This window comes from Lynx rufus, unplaced genomic scaffold (genome assembly GCF_022079265.1).
Source record: "Lynx rufus isolate CCGP_SWC_20201006 ecotype Redwood Valley unplaced genomic scaffold, mLynRuf1.p SCAF_5, whole genome shotgun sequence".
In the NCBI taxonomy this organism is placed as follows: domain Eukaryota; kingdom Metazoa; phylum Chordata; class Mammalia; order Carnivora; family Felidae; genus Lynx; species Lynx rufus.
This window is the reverse complement of record NW_025814867.1, coordinates 109,515,154-109,533,878: the sequence shown is the minus strand read 5'-3', so window position 1 is coordinate 109,533,878 and position 18,725 is coordinate 109,515,154.

The window sequence follows — 18,725 nt, the reverse complement described above, 5'->3', positions numbered from 1 at the left end:
GGGGCTCAAACCCAAGAACCACGAGATCATGCTCTGAGCCCAAGTCATCCGCTTAACTGACTGAGGCACCCATATGCCCCTTGAGTCAGCCATTCTGATCTTCATTTCAGGGTTGCTCTGACAAGGATAGTTGGGGATCTGCCCTGGTGCTTCCAGCACATAGGATATATTCCTTCAGTGGACAGAGAAGATGGTAGCAACTTCCTCTCTGAGTCACGCATATTGTCTGTCATTCTGTCAACCATCTGTCCTATTAGCCACGCTTGGGTGATGAATAGAACTCAACGTACTGTGAGGTTACTAGGTTACAGCTTGTGACATCAGAATGCACAATGAACAGAGCATTAGAAAGTAGACAGCAATGGTTTCTACTTATTTCAAAATATCCATGATGCCAGAGAAATACATCCCTGTTAAAAAAAACCTAGGTCTTTGTAGCTCCCTTTCCTTCTTTGACATGGAATGAAAGAGATGTTTCCAGAACTGGTCAACTTCAGTAACTTTTATATCAGAGTCTGTGCTTAAAAGTATCGCAAACAAAACTTCAGAACAATCACACTACCTAGAAACAGTATTTCTAGGACTCTGAGATGGTCCTTGCCCTGAGGAAGGTGGCAAGTCTTGTGTTTACTGTGGGGCCTACCCCCTCTCCTATGGAACACAGTGAGGTTTTATTCTGTGAAAGCTGTAGGAAGCTCACCGTAGGTTGTGTACCTGAGCCACTTAGATTCAAGGCAGCAGTGGTGAGGTCACTAAAGTGACCTTCTCCTTTCTCCCAGATGGAGGGGCTCCTTCTCATGAGGCCTCTAACACATACAGCTCTACACATACATAAAAACTTCACTTCCATTTATTACTGGAGAGATTTTTTTCAGTGTTGATGAGATGTTTTGTAGAAATCAACATATACTGTCCAGATAAGGAAAGTTTAAATGATTTAAAATAATGTTTCCTAATTATAAGCACTTGTGGGAAATTTGGAAAGTACAGAAAAGAAAAAAAAAATTACAATTGCATCAACCCAGAAGCAACCATCACTAACAGGTTTTTTTGTTTTCCTTTTGGTCTTTAATTTTGTAGCTCTGTTTTTTTTTTTTTCTTTTTCTTTATTATTATTTATTTTTGAGAGAGAGGAGAGAGAGAGAGAGAGAGAGAGAGAGAGAGAGAGAGAGAGAGACTGACTGTGTGTGTTTGGGGGGCGGGGGGAGAGGGAGACACAGAATCGAAGCAGGCTCCAGGAACCCAGCAGTCAGCACAGAGCCCCATGTGAGGCTCAAACTCCCCAATAGCGAGACCATGACCTGAACCGCGAGATCATGATCTGAGCCGAAGCGTGCGGCGCTTCACAGACTGAGCCACGCAGGCGCCCATCGGTTTGTCGTTTTCAAGTGAAGACGCTCCTGCCCAAAAGGAACTTACAACTTTAAGGGCAACACAAATGAGAAAAATGAAGACAAAATAAGACTGAAAACCAGAGAACATGATGATAATGATGATGGTAAGAAAAAGCAGCTCTAATCCTTTTATAAACATATCTACTCAATTTTTGTTCTAAAATAAGAAAATTCAGGGCGCCTGGGTGGCTCACTAGGTTAAGCTTCTAACTCCTGAGTTTGGCTCAGGCCATGATCTCATGGTTCATGAGTCTGAGCCCCACGTAGGGCTCTGTACTCACAACATGGAAAAACGGAGTCTGTTTGCGATTCTCTCTCCTCGCTCTGTCCCTCCCCTGCTCATGCATGTGCATGCACACACACGCTCTCTCAAAATAAATAAACTTAAAAAAAATACAAGAAAATTCTAAGAATCCACATGGGAGTCAATTTAGGAAAATAAAGAAGTCTTTCTCTGAAGCTCCTAGTGCACAAACTGCAGTTAATGAGTGACTACAAAACAGTAAGTGGATGAGAATCAAAACAGCTAATGAGGGGCACCTGTGTGGCTCAGTCAGTTAAGCCTGCAATTCCTGATTTTGGCTCAGGGGCAAGATAGCATGGTTGGTGAGTTTGAGTCCCCTGTAGGCCCCTGTGCTGACAGGGCGGAGCCTGCTTGGGATTCTCTCTCTCCGCCCCTCCCCCACTCACACTGTTTCCCTCTTTCTCTCTCAAAATAAGTAAATGAACTAAAAAAAAAAAAAGCTAATGAAAAAATGGGGGATTAATTATAAGCCTAGGAAGTCGGAAAACAAATCTGAGATGATTTGATATATACCATATTGTCGACAGGGCTCATTGATTTCTCCAAAGTGTCTCTGAAACACATACTGCCTGGAATCAGTCACTTCCTGCCTTGTCTGCCACCCATTGTGTAGCCACAAGTAAGTTACTTTGCCTCTCTACTGTTGTTTTCTCTTTTGTAAAAAAGGGAAAATAGGTTGTATTAAATGAGAAAATCCACCTAACATATTTAATACAGCCCCTGGTGCATAATAAGCACTCAAGAAATGTTGGGCATCATTAGAAATGGTGTAAGTCAGTAGCTAAGAGAGCAAGCCCTGGTCAGACTGCCTTGCCATTCTTGTGGTTTTTCTACTTGCTTATAGGATCAAATCATCAACAATGACCTCTATTTAATTATAGTTTTTGTTTTTGAATTGCTTTATGATAATCATGAATTTATCAATCAAAGTAGACATTCACAAAGTGCTTCTGGCAAGTCCAGAGTTTTCTAATGAGGACTGTTGCATCATAAAAGGCTCATAGAGACTAGAAGTATTTACTATTAATGAAGCCACGAGCATTTTCACCATTCAGATGGCAAAACCAAAAAAGCAATTCTTTCCCTTAGAAAGTGGAATGTTGGATATGTTTGGGGTGCATTACAACTTGACCTTTCAGCGCCCAGAGCTGTCCTATGGTGGGTAGGTGGAGAAAAGAATCAGAGAGAATCTGAATATGTGTTATACTCTTTGACATTTAGGGAAAAGTCAAGAAGAACATTTAACCCAGTATGTAGTGTTTGGCATGGGATTAGGATAATTTGTAAATATATACATTTTAAAAACTAATATTTATTGTTTTTATATTACATAATTATGTTTATTTTTGAAACTTTAGAAAGCAGGAATAAGAGAAAACACAAATCTTAACATTTTAATGCACTTCCTTCCAAGCTTTTTAATATAGTTATATCTAAATATATATTTATAGTTTTAATATGGATCTTTTAGTTTCTAAATTCCTAAAGAACCAGTAAGTCAACTTACTTGGGTTTGCTGGACGTTGGTGTTTTTCAGACCTTGTTATGAATGTTGGAACAGCCTAGTGGTTGAAAATTACAGCTGGTTCCTTTTGAGTTCTTGTGGGATAGGATCCTGCTACTCAAGGTCTGGGAACCAGTAGTATCAGCATCACCTGGGAGCATAATAAAAATCAACAATTGTTGGTCCCACTTCAGATCTAGTAAATCCCACGAGCATTTTTAAAATTTTTATTTATTTATTTATTTATTTATTTATTTATTTATAGAGCATGCGCAAGCAGGAGAGGGGCAGAGAGAGAGGGAGAGAGAGAATCCCAAGCAGGCTCCGCACTGTAAACACAGAGCCCTATGTGAGATCATGATCTGAGCGGAAATCAAGAGCCACCTGAGCCACTCAGGGGTCTCTCCACCACCCCCCCCCCCCAACTGCATTTTAATATAATTTCTGGGTGATTTGTATGCACATTAAATTTCGAGTAACACTACTGTAGGAAAAATTGGACAAAGTATTGTTTCTCTTATAAGACAGTTGTTGAAGGGCTGATTAGTCCCTAGTCCCAGAACAACATCCTCTCCTGCCAAGCAATCCATTGCTTCCTGGGCTCTCACTTCCACACAGGCATTGTTGGGACAAGTCTGGTTAGAGATCCACCAAAAGGCCTGCAGGAAAAAGTTCTGCAAGGTGCCCCCAGCCAGGAGATGAAAGACACAAAATGAATCTGGGACATGCTAACAGGCCAATAAAACTCCATAAATCTAAAGTCTGTGTTGTTCAGCATTTTATTACTTTATCACAGCACTTTTCCTGGGCTCACTGTCGAATGACCAGGAAATGGGGTTCGACCACTTGAAAAACCCAGCAGTAAAGTTTATCAGTAGCATCTTCATGGCAGGGGTCTATTGACTTGGAGAACTGAGGCTGACCTAAAGAACAAACCGAAAAGAAACACTCCAAAACAACATATCTGGAAGTAGAGCAGCTTTCTAGGTGGGAGCAAACATGTACTTTTTCACACCCTCATATCCTTCATTTTCTGGAATAGGAATGTATCTATCTACAAAGCAGGGTTGTGGCCATTTCCTGGTGAGCATGACTAATAATAATAATAGCCTACATTTGACAGCATTTTATGATTCACAAAATACTATAGCAGTGCTTCCCAAATTTAATGTGCCTATAAATCACCTGTGGATCTTGTTAAAATGAGGATACAATTGAATAGTTCTGCAGTGGGGCCCGACTTGTCTTTCTAACAAATGCACAGGTGGTGCTTATACTGCTGGTCCACAAACCTTATTTTGAGAAGCAGGTTGTTACCATGATTTCCTCTTGAGATTCCCAGAAATTCTGTGAGGTAGGTGGGGCCGGCATTTTTTCCCCTTTCCCCATGAGGATATTGGTCCTATGAGGGTAAGGATTTGCTGATTGCTATATCCCAAGTAAGTATAATAGCAGGCACTCAATAAATTTTTGTTGGATGAACAAATGATTGCATCTTAATCTTATAGAGGAATTTGAATAATGCTTTAACCAAAGTCACAGTCTGATAATTCAAAGCTGGCATTTGAACCTAAGAAACCACTTAAATCTAAGTTCGGTACCAGATGAATCTACTTTAATGGTTTGACTTCCTTCCTTCCTTCCCTCCCCTCTTTCTTCTTTTTCCTCTTCCTCCTCTTCCTCTTCCTCCTCCTCCTTTGGTAAAGGTAAATTTTTTTGAAGAGACTTTTTATTTTTTTTTTTATTTATTTTTTTTTATTAAAGTTTTTTTTTTTCAACTTTTATTTATTTTTGGGACAGAGAGAGACAGAGCATGAACGGGGAGGGGCAGAGAGAGAGGGAGACACAGAATCGGAAACAGGCTCCAGGCTCTGAGCCATCAGCCCAGAGCCCGACGCGGGGCTCGAACTCACGGACCGCAAGATCGTGACCTGGCTGAAGTCGGACGCTTAACCGACTGCGCCACCCAGGCGCCCCATTGAAGAGACTTTTTAAATTGAAGTATAACATAGGAAAATGGCCCAAACATTAGCATAGACTTGACTATCTTTTACTGTGGGAACATACACCTAGAGCCACCTCTCAGATCATAGAATTACCAGCTCCCCGGACACCTGTCTCGTGCCCACTCCCAATGATTATTCTCTCCTTCAGACATTGGTGCTGTTATGACTTTTATCATCATAAAATAGTTTTGAACTTGATAGAAGTAGAATTTTATAATATATACTCTTCAGTGTACACCTTCAGTGTTAATTTTGTGTTCCTGAATAGAGCAGTAATTTGCTCATTTTCACTTTATAGTATTCCATTGTGTATACTGTGCATATTCCATGAACATACCACAATTTATCATATGTCTCACTGTTGATGAGCTTTAGAGTTGATTCCAGTTTTTGGCTAATATGAATAGTGCTGCCTTGGACATCTTGTACATGACTTTTGGTGAGCATAAGTACTTATTTCTTTTGGATATGTACTAGACATGGAGTATTTATCATTTGGGGTATATTCAGTTCCTGTAGATATTGCTAGCCAAACATCTTCCAAAGTGGTTGTATTAATTCTTTTGTCTTTGTTTGATTGTAATGTTGATTACATTCCCTGGGTAATCATTAAAATTTTATTTTCCCTTTTGCTGCATGAAGAGTTATGATGAGTTTTATAACTATGACTTTTGGATCAGGATGGTGGATTGAACACATATTTATTTTTCTTCCTTCAAAAACCTCATAAAATGACAATAAATACATTTTTTTGGAGAAAGGTATAAATCTAAAGGGATATAGAAATGAGAGGGGAAATAATATCAACACAATTTGAGATACTTAAGAAAGCTGAATCCTATGCCAGGTGAAAGCTGAAAAGTAAACTGATTTACAGTCCAGACTCCCTAAAAGCTTGAGGAATTGGCAGACAAGTACTTCTGGAAGAGGGGAGGTAGTGCTAAAAAGGATAGTACTGATTTAAAGTCTACTTAAAAAGCAGTTAGATTCCCCTCCCCCAATCCATAGACTCAGAATTGTTTTCTACCCCTAACCACCTGGAGGAAGTCTGAGAAAATTATCACTGGAGAGTGTAAAACAGAGGGTCCCTGCACTAGGATTTGTCAGACACAATTGTGGGTGGAAGTATGATGTTGAAAACATAGGGATTAAATAAATTATATCCTTAATACTGGGAAAATATCTTCTAGATAGGAGACTGGAAGATCCTTTTCTAGGAACTCTACTAGTCCAAGAAGAAAGAAGTAATGATACTGATATTTGGGAAGGAAGATCTCCAAGGAAATGGTCCAGCTAGATCAATAGGTACAGTGAAGCCCATGGTAGTCAAACACCAACCACAGGCTCAGAACTTCCTATCGGCCCTTTTAGGACCCAACTCAATATGTGTAGGCAAGCAAGGTCACCAGCTAGCTGAGATTAAGATTTCAGCATAAAACATAGAGATCAAAACTAACACAGAAAAAAACTAACAGAAAAAAAGTAACCTGGAAGAAAAGAAGATTTGTTAGGGGAAAGACTTTTTTAAAAAAAATTTATTCTTTACTTTTAAAATGTTTATTCATTTGGAGAGAAAGAGTGAGAGAGAGAGAGAGAAAGAAAGAAAGAGAGAGCATGACCAGGGGAGGGGCAGAGAGAGGGGGAGAGAATTTCCAAAGTGTGCTCTGAGACAACAGCAGCTAACCTGATGTGGGGCTCCAGCTCACAAACTGCGAGATCATGACCTGAGCTGAAGTTGGACACTCAACAGACTGAGCCACCCAGGTGCCTCAAGACTTTTTTTTTTTTTAAATTTAAGTTTATTTATTTATTAGAGAGAGAGAGAGAGAGAGAGAGCGAGAGTGAGAGCTCGAGCAGGGGAGGGGCAGTGAGGGAGAGAGAGAATACCAAGCAGGCTTCATGCTGTAAGCACAGAGCCTGACACAGGGTTTGATCTCACAAACTGTGTGCCCATGACCTGAGCCAAAATTAAGAGTTGGGTGCTTAACCAACTGAGCTATCCATGTGCCCCAGGGGAAAGACAATTTAAAAAAAAATCATCATTAATATTCTCAGAGAGACATAAAATGTTATTGCATTCATGAAATAAGAACAGGTTGCTTTAAAAAAAAAGGACAATTGGGAACACTTAGAAATTAAGAATATGATAAATGAAAAGAGGGAAGATAAACAGAACAGTGGGAAGATAAAATTGAGATATCTACAAGTTGAGCTAAAAGGAAAAGAGGTGGAAAAGAGAAGAGAAAATATAATAAAATTAGAGGACCAGAACATGGGATCTAATATCTTTATAGTAGGAGTTCCAAAAGGAGAGAAAAAAAAAAAAAGAGGGAAAATAGAAAGGAGGAATTCATTACCTAAATAAAGAAAATTTTCTAGAACTTAAGTTTAGAGTTTCCAGGTTGAAAGGATGCATAGATTGCCCAACAGAACGGATTAAAAATAGACTCATTCTAGGGTACATTATTGTATTAACTTCACAATACTGGTGAAATCAGGAAGTTCTACAAACTTCCGTAAATTAAAACAAAACAAAACAAGTCACATACAAAATACATATATATAAAAAAAATCAATACACCTCTGCGTTTTTCAACAACAACAGAGGCTAGAATATAATGGAACAGTACTTTCAAATTTTTGAGGAAAAATGATTCCTAACCTAGAATTCTACACTCAGATTCATAAGTAAATATGAGAATAAAATTTAAAAAATTCAGATACTCAAGGTCTGAAAAAAATTTTGTCTCCCATGAGCTCTTTCACATAGATCTCCTACTGAATATGATCCATTAAAATGAGGGAGTAAACTAAGAAGGAGAAAGGAACAGGAGATAAAGAACAGGGGATTTGATAAAAGAGAGTGTAAATTCTTTGGAATGAAAGAAGGGAGATCCTAAGATAATAGACAGGCACTGGATGTAGACAACAGCTAGGCATTAATGTCCAGAATTAAGTAAGTAAGTAGGCTACAGAAAAGATTTTTCTCAAGAAGAGGAACTTAATAGACTGACACTGTGTTCACAATATACTGATGGGAGTTTCAGACATCTGGCAGAGAGCTTGGAATCGAATTGTGATAAGTAAATAGAAAATTGAGCATATGAGTAAATAAGGAAAAAAGCAGGGGTTATTAATTGTTCTCCAATCTCCTCTCCCACCTCCCATAAAAGAAAAAAACCTTGTACAGGAAAGGAATCAAGTAGACTACAAGTCTCAACTGTGAATGGCATTTACATATTCACAATAATGTAAACAAGTGTTGATGTAATCAAAATTTCAATACAACTCTGTTGAATGAAATAGATGGTGAATGAATGAATGATTGGGGATGGTGGTGGTTATGGGAAATGAGTGTTAAGGAAAGCTAAGCTTCATCTTCCCTGGTAGAAAATCAATAGATAATGACAAAAACTGAAGACTCAAGGAGATAACAATATATGCATGTTACTTAGTGATCTAGTGATAAAATCCTCTGAAGGAGAGTAATGATGTTGCCTCTGGGAGGGGGATGCTAGTTTTTAAATTAGGTCTTGTAAAGTAAGTACATGTCTCTTCAAACTATGTGAAAGTGTATCTTTGATAGAAATAACAACTTAGAATAAATTTTATCCTGATTCTACCACTGACGCCTCTCTAACTTTCTTAAGGTTTATTTTATTTATTCATATAAATGAGCACGAAAAATTTTTTTTAATGTTTTTATTTTACTTTTGAGAGAGAGAGAGAGAGTGAGCATGAGCAGGGGAGGGGCAGAGAGAGAGGGAGACACAGAATCTGAAGCAGGCTCCAGGCTCCGAGCTGTCAGCACAGAGGCCGACGTGGGGCTTGAACCCACCAACCGTGAGATCATGATCTGAGCCAAAGCCAGATGCTTAACTGACTGAACCACCCAGGTGCCCCTAAAAATGAGCATTTTAATCCATAATTTAAATATGTCCAATTTTTGCCAGTTGTTCTGGTCTCTCTTCCCAGCAAATTATTTGTAGGTATCCCAAGGATCTCATTTGTCAGTGACCTGTTTCTCCTGCACATGCATGGCTTCTGGGAAACAGTGAAGAGGACGAGAGAGGGAAGAGGAAAAAAGAATTTTCAGATGTTACCACAAATAGATGATTTGTCTATGAATAAGGAGAATCCTTGGCCCTGGATAATTCAGAATGAACACACTTTCCCCTTGCTCAGAGCTGAAGCCACAAGTTTATTCTGTGTGACTTATGCAGTGACTAGTGTGGAGAAGGAATCTTGTACTATAATGAAAGAACCAAGGTCCTGTAATTGACACAGATGTTCAGGTGTGAGTCATTGGCAAATGATCATTCTTACTGTGAAATGGTCCTTCAAAGAAGGAAAACCCAACATGGTGCAATATGTGTTACAGGTAAGACAGCGGGTGTAATTTTGGACACGAAGTTGCTCTGGCTTAAGTTCCTTTGGATTTAAGTCCCACCTCTTGCTTAGAACTCTTCTATTGGTTGTCCCTATTACTAGAACATGGCCTCTCAGGCTTCAGTGAGCCTCCAAATAAGCTGGAGGGCTTCTTAAAACACATAATCCCCGAGTCCCCCCTTCAGAAATGCTAATTTAGTAGGTCTGGCAGGGGCTCAGAATTTTCATTTTTAACAACTTCCTATGTGCTGTTGCTGCTGCTGAGTGTGGGGGCCACACGTGGTGAAGCACCAGGTGGTGAATTTTGAGAGGTGCAGATGAACAAAGAGTTTTAATGGGAAAGAATGAGTGTGTCAGCAGCTCGTAGGAATTGCTTTTGTTTTTAAAATTGAATATATCGTATGAACAGAAGAGTGTACAGGATGTATTTAAACAAATATGTATTTGTTAAGTTTAAAGGATAATCTTTTAAAAAACCCAATGTATCAGGACGTGGAACATTCTAGAACATTAGAGTACCCTTGTGGTGACTTGGTTAAGCTAATATTTTGTTTGTTTTTAGTATCTGTGTTCATGATTGAGTCTGGCTTGTAAGTTTCCTCTTTTGTACTGCTCTTGTCAGTTTTTGGAGTCAAGGTTATGGAAAGCTTATAAACAGAGAGTTGAGTAGTTTTTTTTCTATACTGTGGAATAGTTTGTGTTAAATGGAAATCAGTTATATTAAAATTTTTTTTAATGTTTATTTTTGAGAGAGAGAGAGAGAGAGAGAGAGTGCACGCATGAGTGGGGAAGGGGCCAAGAGAGAGGGAGACACAGAATCTGAAGCAGACTCCGGGCTCTGAGCTGTCAGCACAGAGCCCGACGCGGGGCTCGAACTCACTGACTGTGAGATCATGACCTGAGCCAAAGTCAGTTGCTCAACCGACCGAGCCACCCAGGCACCCAGAAATCAATTATATTCAAAAGTCAATTTATATGTATCCAATAGCCAAATAGTCTCGTGCCATATGAAGGAAGATATGTCCTAGAAGCCAACATAAGTGACTACATTTGCAATTCAGTATCTTTAATGCTTGTAAAACCTTTTTAAGTTTCCTGCTTCTTGAGTCAGGTTTTGTAAGCAATAAATTTCTAATATTTTTCTATTTCACCAAATTTTTCAAATATGTTTTTACTTTTAAAATTTCTTTTTAAAAATTGAGATATGATTGACATATAGCACTGGGTACGTTTAAGGTATATAATATGTTGACTTGATACATTTATATATTGCAATATGATTATCACTATAGCTTTAGCTAACACCTCTATCATTTCACATAATTACCATTTCTTGTGGTGAGAATATTTCAGATCTAGTCTTGTAGCCGTTTTGAAGTGTATAATTGTTGGCTACAATTCCTATGTTGTGCATTAAATCTCCAGAGCTTATTCAGTTTCTGGTTGCAAGTTTTAACCTTTAATAACCTTACTCTGCTGCCCTTCCGCCTCTGGTAACCACCTTCTACTCTTTGTTTCTACATGTTCAACTTTTTAGATTCCACATATAAATGATATCATACAACATTTTTCTTTCCCTGTCTGACTTACCTCACATATAATGCCCTCAAGTTCCATTCTTGTTGCAAATGGCAGGATTTACTTCCTTTTTTTTTTGGCTGAATAATATTCTAGTGTGTGTGTGTGTGTGTGTGTGTGTGTGTGTGTGTGTGTGTGTATCTTATAACTTCTTTATCTTTTCATCCATTGACAGACACTTAGACTGTTTCCATATTTTGTCTATTATGAATAATGCCGCAATAAACATGGACGCACAGAAATATCTTTGATGTCCTGTTTTCATTTCCTTTGGATAAATATCCATAAGTAGGATTGCTGGATCATATGGTAGTTATACTTTTAATTTTTTGAGGAACTACCATGCTGTTTTCCACAGTGGCTGTTTCATTTTACATTCCTACCAACAGTGCATGAGGGATTCCTTTTCTCTACATCCTAGGCAACACTTGTTATTTCTTATCTTCTTGATCATCGACATTCTAACAGATTGTGGGAGGAGGTCATAGAGAGGACATGACCTCTGGTTGGCCAGAGAGCTGGATGCGAGCAATTGGAGGCTCCTCACCCCTCCCCTGCTCTTGGAATGTATGTTTTGCCCTCCATCCCCACAGTAAGCTCCTTTCAAGGGTGCAGCCTTGGGAGAGCAAAGTGTTGCTGACACTGTCTGCTCTGTGTCAGTGACTAAACCCAGTTAAGGTCTCTAGGTAAACTTAAGATTCTGGCAGGCGGGTGCGGAGATCCACTTGCCTTGTGGCGACCAGAGACAAGTCTCTGAGTAAGTTCCCTTGCATATTAAACCCGCCACCTGCCAATCTGCAGTGGCCTGCCTCTTTCTTTGGTCTCTCCTTGCCTTCTGTGTACAGGGGCCAGTTGCTGCACATCCTCGCCAACGCTTGTTATTTCTAGTCTTTTTGATAATAGTCATTCTCACAGGTGTGAGGTGATATCTCATTGTGCTTTTGATGTGCATTTCCCTGATGATGAATGATGTTGAGCATCTTTTCATGTTCCCATTGGCCATTTGGATGTCTTCTTTGGAAAAATGTCTATTCAGTTCCTCTGACCATTTCCTTTAAAAATTTCTGGTATTATTTGTGCTTTTATTTTCTTGAACCATCTTACTAGAGGTTGGTAAATTGTATTAGTTTTTAATTCAGCAATTTTTGACTTTGTTATTGTCTCTTATCTATTGATTAACTTGTCAACTTATTTTTTTTTTTTTTCAAAGTTTTTATTTATTTTTGGGACAGAGAGAGACAGAGCATGAACGGGGGAGGGGCAGAGAGAGAGGGAGACACAGAACCGGAAACAGGCTCCAGGCTCCGAGCCATCAGCCCAGAGCCTGACGCGGGGCTCGAACTCACGGACCGCAAGATCGTGACCTGGCTGAAGTCGGACGCTTAACCGACTGTGCCACCCAGGCGCCCCAACTTGTTAACTTATTTTTATTTACTTTTTTTCTATGTATGTTTTTTGGCTAATATAAGGTTTTAGGACTACCAATTTCCTGTAATTTCTGCTTTAGCTGGATTTACCCAATTTTGTTTGTGGCATTTTTATTCAGTTCCAAATTTTTTCTATTTTCCAATTTAATTTCTTCTTTGACCCATTAGCTATTTAGTTTATTTATTTGCAAACGTATGGGATTTTCTAGTTATCTTTCTGTTAGTGGTGTCAAATTTAATAGCCTTGTCTGGTAAGAGACTGTGCTTTGAATTAAAACAATATTTTTGGTATTTTTTGAAACTTACTTTGAGGATCAGGGTGGGTCAATCGTTGTGCTTCAAGTGTGCTTAAAAAGAAAGCAAATTCTGCTGTTTGGAGTTCATTGTTCTCTCTCTCTCTCTCTATATATATATCTGTATATGTATATCTCTATCTTTTAAAAATATATTTATCTTAAATCTTAATTATGATTTTTATGTAATTAAAATAAATTTATGTAAATTTTGCTGAGTTTTTGTATTCTTGATCTATCAAATACAGAGGGATTTATTAAACTATCCCTATATGATACTGCATTTATCTATTTCTTCTCCTAACTTTTGCTTTAAATATTTTGAGGTGTCAAAAGTTGCATAAAAATTTAAAATAACTTCTTTCATATGAAATGTCCCTTTGGTTATTAAGAAGTGATACTCGGGCGCCTGGGTGGCGCAGTCGGTTAAGCGTCCGACATCAGCCAGGTCACGATCTCGCGGTCCGTGAGTTCGAGCCCCGCGTCGGGCTCTGGGCTGATGGCTCGGAGCCTGGAGCCTGTTTCCGATTCTGTGTCTCCCTCTCTCTCTGCCCCTCCCCCGTTTATGCTCTGTCTCTCTCTGTCCCAAAAATAAATAAAAAATGTTGAAAAAAATTTTTTTTAAAAAAAGAAGTGATACTCTTTAAAGCTAGTGTGACTTTGAGATTATTTCATTTGTTATTAATGTAGCTGCATAATTATATAATTAGTGGTGATGTTTTGCTGATCCTTCCCTGTCCTTGTACACTGCTCACGTCCTCCCTTCCCTGTTTTGTTCCCCATTCTCACTAGAAGTGACATTAAACAGTTGGAAGATGGCTTTGGGGACTAATAGTAATAGTCCTGATTCTTCCTCCCCACTACATACCCAGAAGAATTAGAATACATATGTATCAGAATACATATATGGGGGTAAAATTGCCCCCCTGCAGTTGTATAGTGATAACTGGTCAGCTTTGGTAATGTACTGGTTCTTTATTTCTGTGCTGGCCTGGAAGGAATCATGGTAACCCCATGGTGTTGAGAATGGTGTGATCTGGCGTCACATCTGAAGCACCATTAGTCAAAGGGGCCATATACCCTTAGGGAGGTCTTGAAGAATAGAAATTAAGAAGCCCTATTCCAAGTAGCAAAGCTACAAGGAAATTAGATTTTTCATATTCCTGGATGTGCTCCTGTGAGAAGATTACTCATGTAAGGACTGTCTTCTGATTTCATCTCACATGTACCTAATGAGGTCCTTCCCTATTCCCCATTTCCCCCGTGCTCCTGAATAACACAATCTACAATCCTATCGAGGGTGCATCTTATGTGGAAGGTAACTGGGACAGTTTAATGACATGGCTGCAATTTTGGGGACACTCCTCCCTTCAGGAGGTGGGGGTCTATGTCTCTTCCACCTTCATATGGGTGGGTTTGTGATTGCTCTGATGAATAGAGCACATTAGAAGTGATGCTAGGTGACTCCGAGGCTGGGTCACAAAAGGCCGTGCAGCTTCTTCCTTGTTCCCTGGAGTGATTGTCCTCTGAGCCCTGCACTATCATGTAGGAGTTGTGACTACCCCAAGACTGCCAAGCTAGGGAGGCCACACGGAGGCACTGTGGTTGACAGCTCCAGCCGAGCTTGTCCTTTACCCATCCCAGGCCAAGTATTAGACGTGTAATTAAAGAAACCATACTAAAAGTGGATTCTCCTGTCCCTGCTGTTTCACCCATACCTTTGGAGTCACCTTATAGCCTTTGGAGTCATCATAGCTGAGGCTCCAGAAGACACTGAGCAGAGAGAAGTCATCTCTGTGTGTTCTGTTAAAATTCCTGACCACCAGAATGGACAAACATAATAGCATTTGTGTTGTGAGTGTTATGCCACTCACTGTATTTTGAGGTGGTTTGTTATGCAGATAGATTAGCTGAAACAATAGTGCCCACAAACAGGCAGTTGAGAGCTCACTTTCCCCAGTCTGTCACCATTTCTCTATTTATTTACAGCCACTTACCTGCTAAGATCAAGAAATCAGGATTATTTGGTTGTATATAGAAATGTGTACACAGTAACCACTGCTTTCACCTTGACTTGAGCTTGGCTTCAGACCTTTGTAAACGAGCTGCCAGGCTGAGCAGGATCAACCATTGTTAAGGCATGGAATGTGTCCAGGTTTTCACTTGGAAGATGATTGCTCCCCAGGATGGGCTCATCCATCACAACTAGGTTTCCTGTTTGTGTGGCTAAATGTATCAGATGATAACTGGGGGAAACTTGGTATCTTTAGAATAATCCTGCTCTATTCATTTGCTTCTGAAAAGCAAACAAAATAGCACTTCAAGGCTTCTTCCCCCTTGACATGGGATATTTGTTTCAAAATGTATCTGTGGGGCAGTCTGCATTTTCTTTTGAGGAGATCCTAGGAGAAAGGCAGCCTTATAGGCTGGCTAAATATTACACTTGCCAGATTTCAGGTTGTGCCAAAAGTTTAGCCTTTTCTTTTTCCATTGAAGTACTGGAAAGCACTGTAGTACTTTATTGAGAATGATGAATAGTATCTATTTAATCCTTATTGCTTTATAAAACAGAGCTTCATTTTTCTTACCTTTTCTGGATATGTTTCCTCTTATTTATTACCATAACACCCAGGTACTCAAATCCTTGACTAAACTCATTGGCAATATTTGTTCTACTTTTATTTATTTTTTATTTTCATTTTTTAAGTAAATCAAAAAATTATTTGATGTGAAGAGAAACCAGAGTATTATTCTACTTTTTTTTATAGGCAAATAAAACAGGGTACTCTGATGTACCTCTCTAAACTTGGATCACTTACAGAGTCCTGAAGTGTTGTAAACATCCATAGGGAAAGTCCTAGAGAGTTAACCAAGAGTTGGTTGGTAAGAAAGAAACTTGCCAGTAAAATGGTTGACAGCATCTTTAATTTTATCTCTGACATGTCTCTTGGGTTTCCTTTAGGTTTGCCACTTAAAAAAACAATTTTTTTTTAACATTTTTTTTTAGTTTTGAGAGCTTGAGTGGGGGAGGGACAGAGAGAGAGGGAGACAGAGACTCTGAAGCAGGATCCAGGTTCTGAGCTGTCAGCACAGCGTCTGATGCAGGGCTGTGAGATGGTGACCTGAGCTGAAGTTGGATGCTTAACTGACTGAGCCACTCAAGTGCCGCTAGCTTCACCACTTTCTTAGACTATTACAAAAGGTGGCTACTGCCCTTTGTATTCAGACTTGGCTCCCTACCAGCTCCCTTCCTCGTCGGTCTGTAGGGCCACAGGCTCTGTCTTTTGTGGTTGTGTCTCCATTGCCTAGCACAGTGCCTGGTGCATAGCTGGTGTACAAATATATAATGAGAATATGAAGGGAAGGTTTTCTTTCCTGTGAATGGTAAAAACATTCACATTTAAAAAAAATAGAGTACTTCCAACTTTTCTGAAGGCCTTTCAAGCTTAAGAAGGTGAATTTTCAAAGGTAATGTTTTCTCCAGGTATTTGAGAACTATTGTATACATATTCAGGGCTTCAGAGGTCAATTTACTGTCCATATTAAGGACACATTACCTTATTAGAAACATTAATTTTTTTTTCAAGGAACTAACAGTGAATTTTAGATTTCAAGCCATTATGTTTCTTGATAAAGCTGCCAGAATCTCTGTATATAAACAAAAGTGAAGAGATGTAATCTTGTATATTAGTAAAAGAGCAATATTCAGTGAATCCAAGTGGCTTCTAGGGCCCTGAAGGAACCTGTGCACCAGGGAACCTTGCTCTCAAGCCAGGATCAAAACAGATTTCATGGTAGGGATTCAGACTTTGAGAGGGGGAGGAAAGGATTGCATGAACGTTGCATAGTTTGGTAATAAAACACTTAATTGGAAATATTTTCTCATTTGTTCTCTGAAGAAAAGTCAAATACAGATCTTCTTGGGCTTATGATGGCATTACATCCTGATAAACCTATAGTAAGTTGAAAATGTTGGAAGTCAAAATGCATTAATACACCCAGCCTACTGAACATCCTAGCTTAGCCTAGTCTACCTCAAATGTGTTCAGAACACATTAGCCTACAGGTGGACACATCATATAAGCCTATTTTATGATAGAGTGTTGAATATCTCATGGAATTTATTGAATACTCTACTGAATGTGAGAAACAGAATGGTTATATGGGTAGAGAATGGTTGTAAGTGTATCAGTTGTTCACACTCGTGATCATGTGGCTGACTGGGAGCTCGGCTGGCTGTCCAGCATCGTGAGAGAGTATCTTACTGCATATTGCTAGCCCAGGGAGAAGATCTACAACCACAATTCAGCATGCCGTTTCTATTGAATGCCTGTTGCTTTCCCATCATTGGGAAGTTGAAAAATTTCAAGTTGAACCATCTTAAGTCACGGACCATCTGGATTGGAAGACACTAATTTGTGACACTAAGCAGTGATAGGAGATAGGAGGAGCCTCCCTTGTCTCCTGTCCTCCACCCTCCACATGTCCTTCCCCTACTGTTCTCCACATAATAGCTGGAGAAATCCTTCTAAAAACACCTCAGTCAGATCATATGACCTCAACACTCAAAATGATCCATGGCTCAGGGCTTTGCATAACAAACATGAATAAAAGCCAAAGCCCTTCTGGATTCTGGCCAACTCACAGACTCAAACCACTCTTTTCTATGAGCTTTCAGTTTCATTCATACTGGAAGTTTCCTTGTTGTTTCTGGAAAACTCCAATCCCATACTCTACATTTGCTGCTTCCTTTGTCTTTAACACTATTCCTCTAGATATCTATGGCTTGTCTTCTTGCTTACTTAAGTCTTTGCTCAGTGTCATTTTTTTTAAAGTGTTTTATTTATTTTTGAGAGGGAGAGACAGAGGCAGAGTATGAGCTGGGCAGGGGCAGAGAGAGAGGGAGACAGAATCCACAAAGCAGACTCCAGGCTCTGAGCTATCAGCACAGAGCCCAATGTGGGGCTTGAACCCGTGAACCACAAGATCATAACCCGAGCTGAAGTCAGACGCCCAACTGACTGAGCCACCCAGGCGCCTCACTCAGTGTCATTTTTTTCAGAGGCCTGTGTGACCATCCTATCCCCCTTTTTTAGCATTCACTCTTGCTTGACAATCTGTTAGGGAACATCAATTTACTGGCTACTCCACTGGAAAATGAATTCCTTGATATCAGATACTTTGCCTGTTGTGAGCACTGATGTATTCCTGGTGCCTCGAATGGTGTCTGGTGTCTAGCTGGTGTATATGAAATATTTGTGAGATGAATGAATAAATGAACAAATAAGAGCAATTAAATACAAAGTAATGTTATGGTGAAAGAAATTCAGGCAAATGGGTTTATAAATATTTCTTGAGAATATTCCCTCAATACTGATTTTCATGATATCACCAATTGATTTATCCAAATTGAACTCGGCAGAAATAAAAAGAGGGAGGGAAGAAAAGAATGGACAGCAGGGATGGTCTAGAGGTGGGGGATAGAAAGTGGGATAAAGATTGGGATGAGCAGTGCTGTCATTATTTGTGCACTGTACTCAGGCAGAAGATTCAATCAAGCCTGAAATAGGCAATGTCTTTGGTGGAAATCCATGGAAAGATCGTATGACTAATTTTAAGTGTTTCCCTGACCAACAATAAAGATGTGAAACAACTTTTCAAGGGGCTTGGTAAGTGAAGGATTTATTGACATGCTCAAGGTAGGAATTGAAAAATGAAACAAAAGCCCTAGAGAAACAGAGGAGAACTGATAAGATCACAAGAAGACACTGAACTTCATGGGGCATTCCAGGAATTTTCAGGGGTAATTTGAATTACATGAGATTTTCAC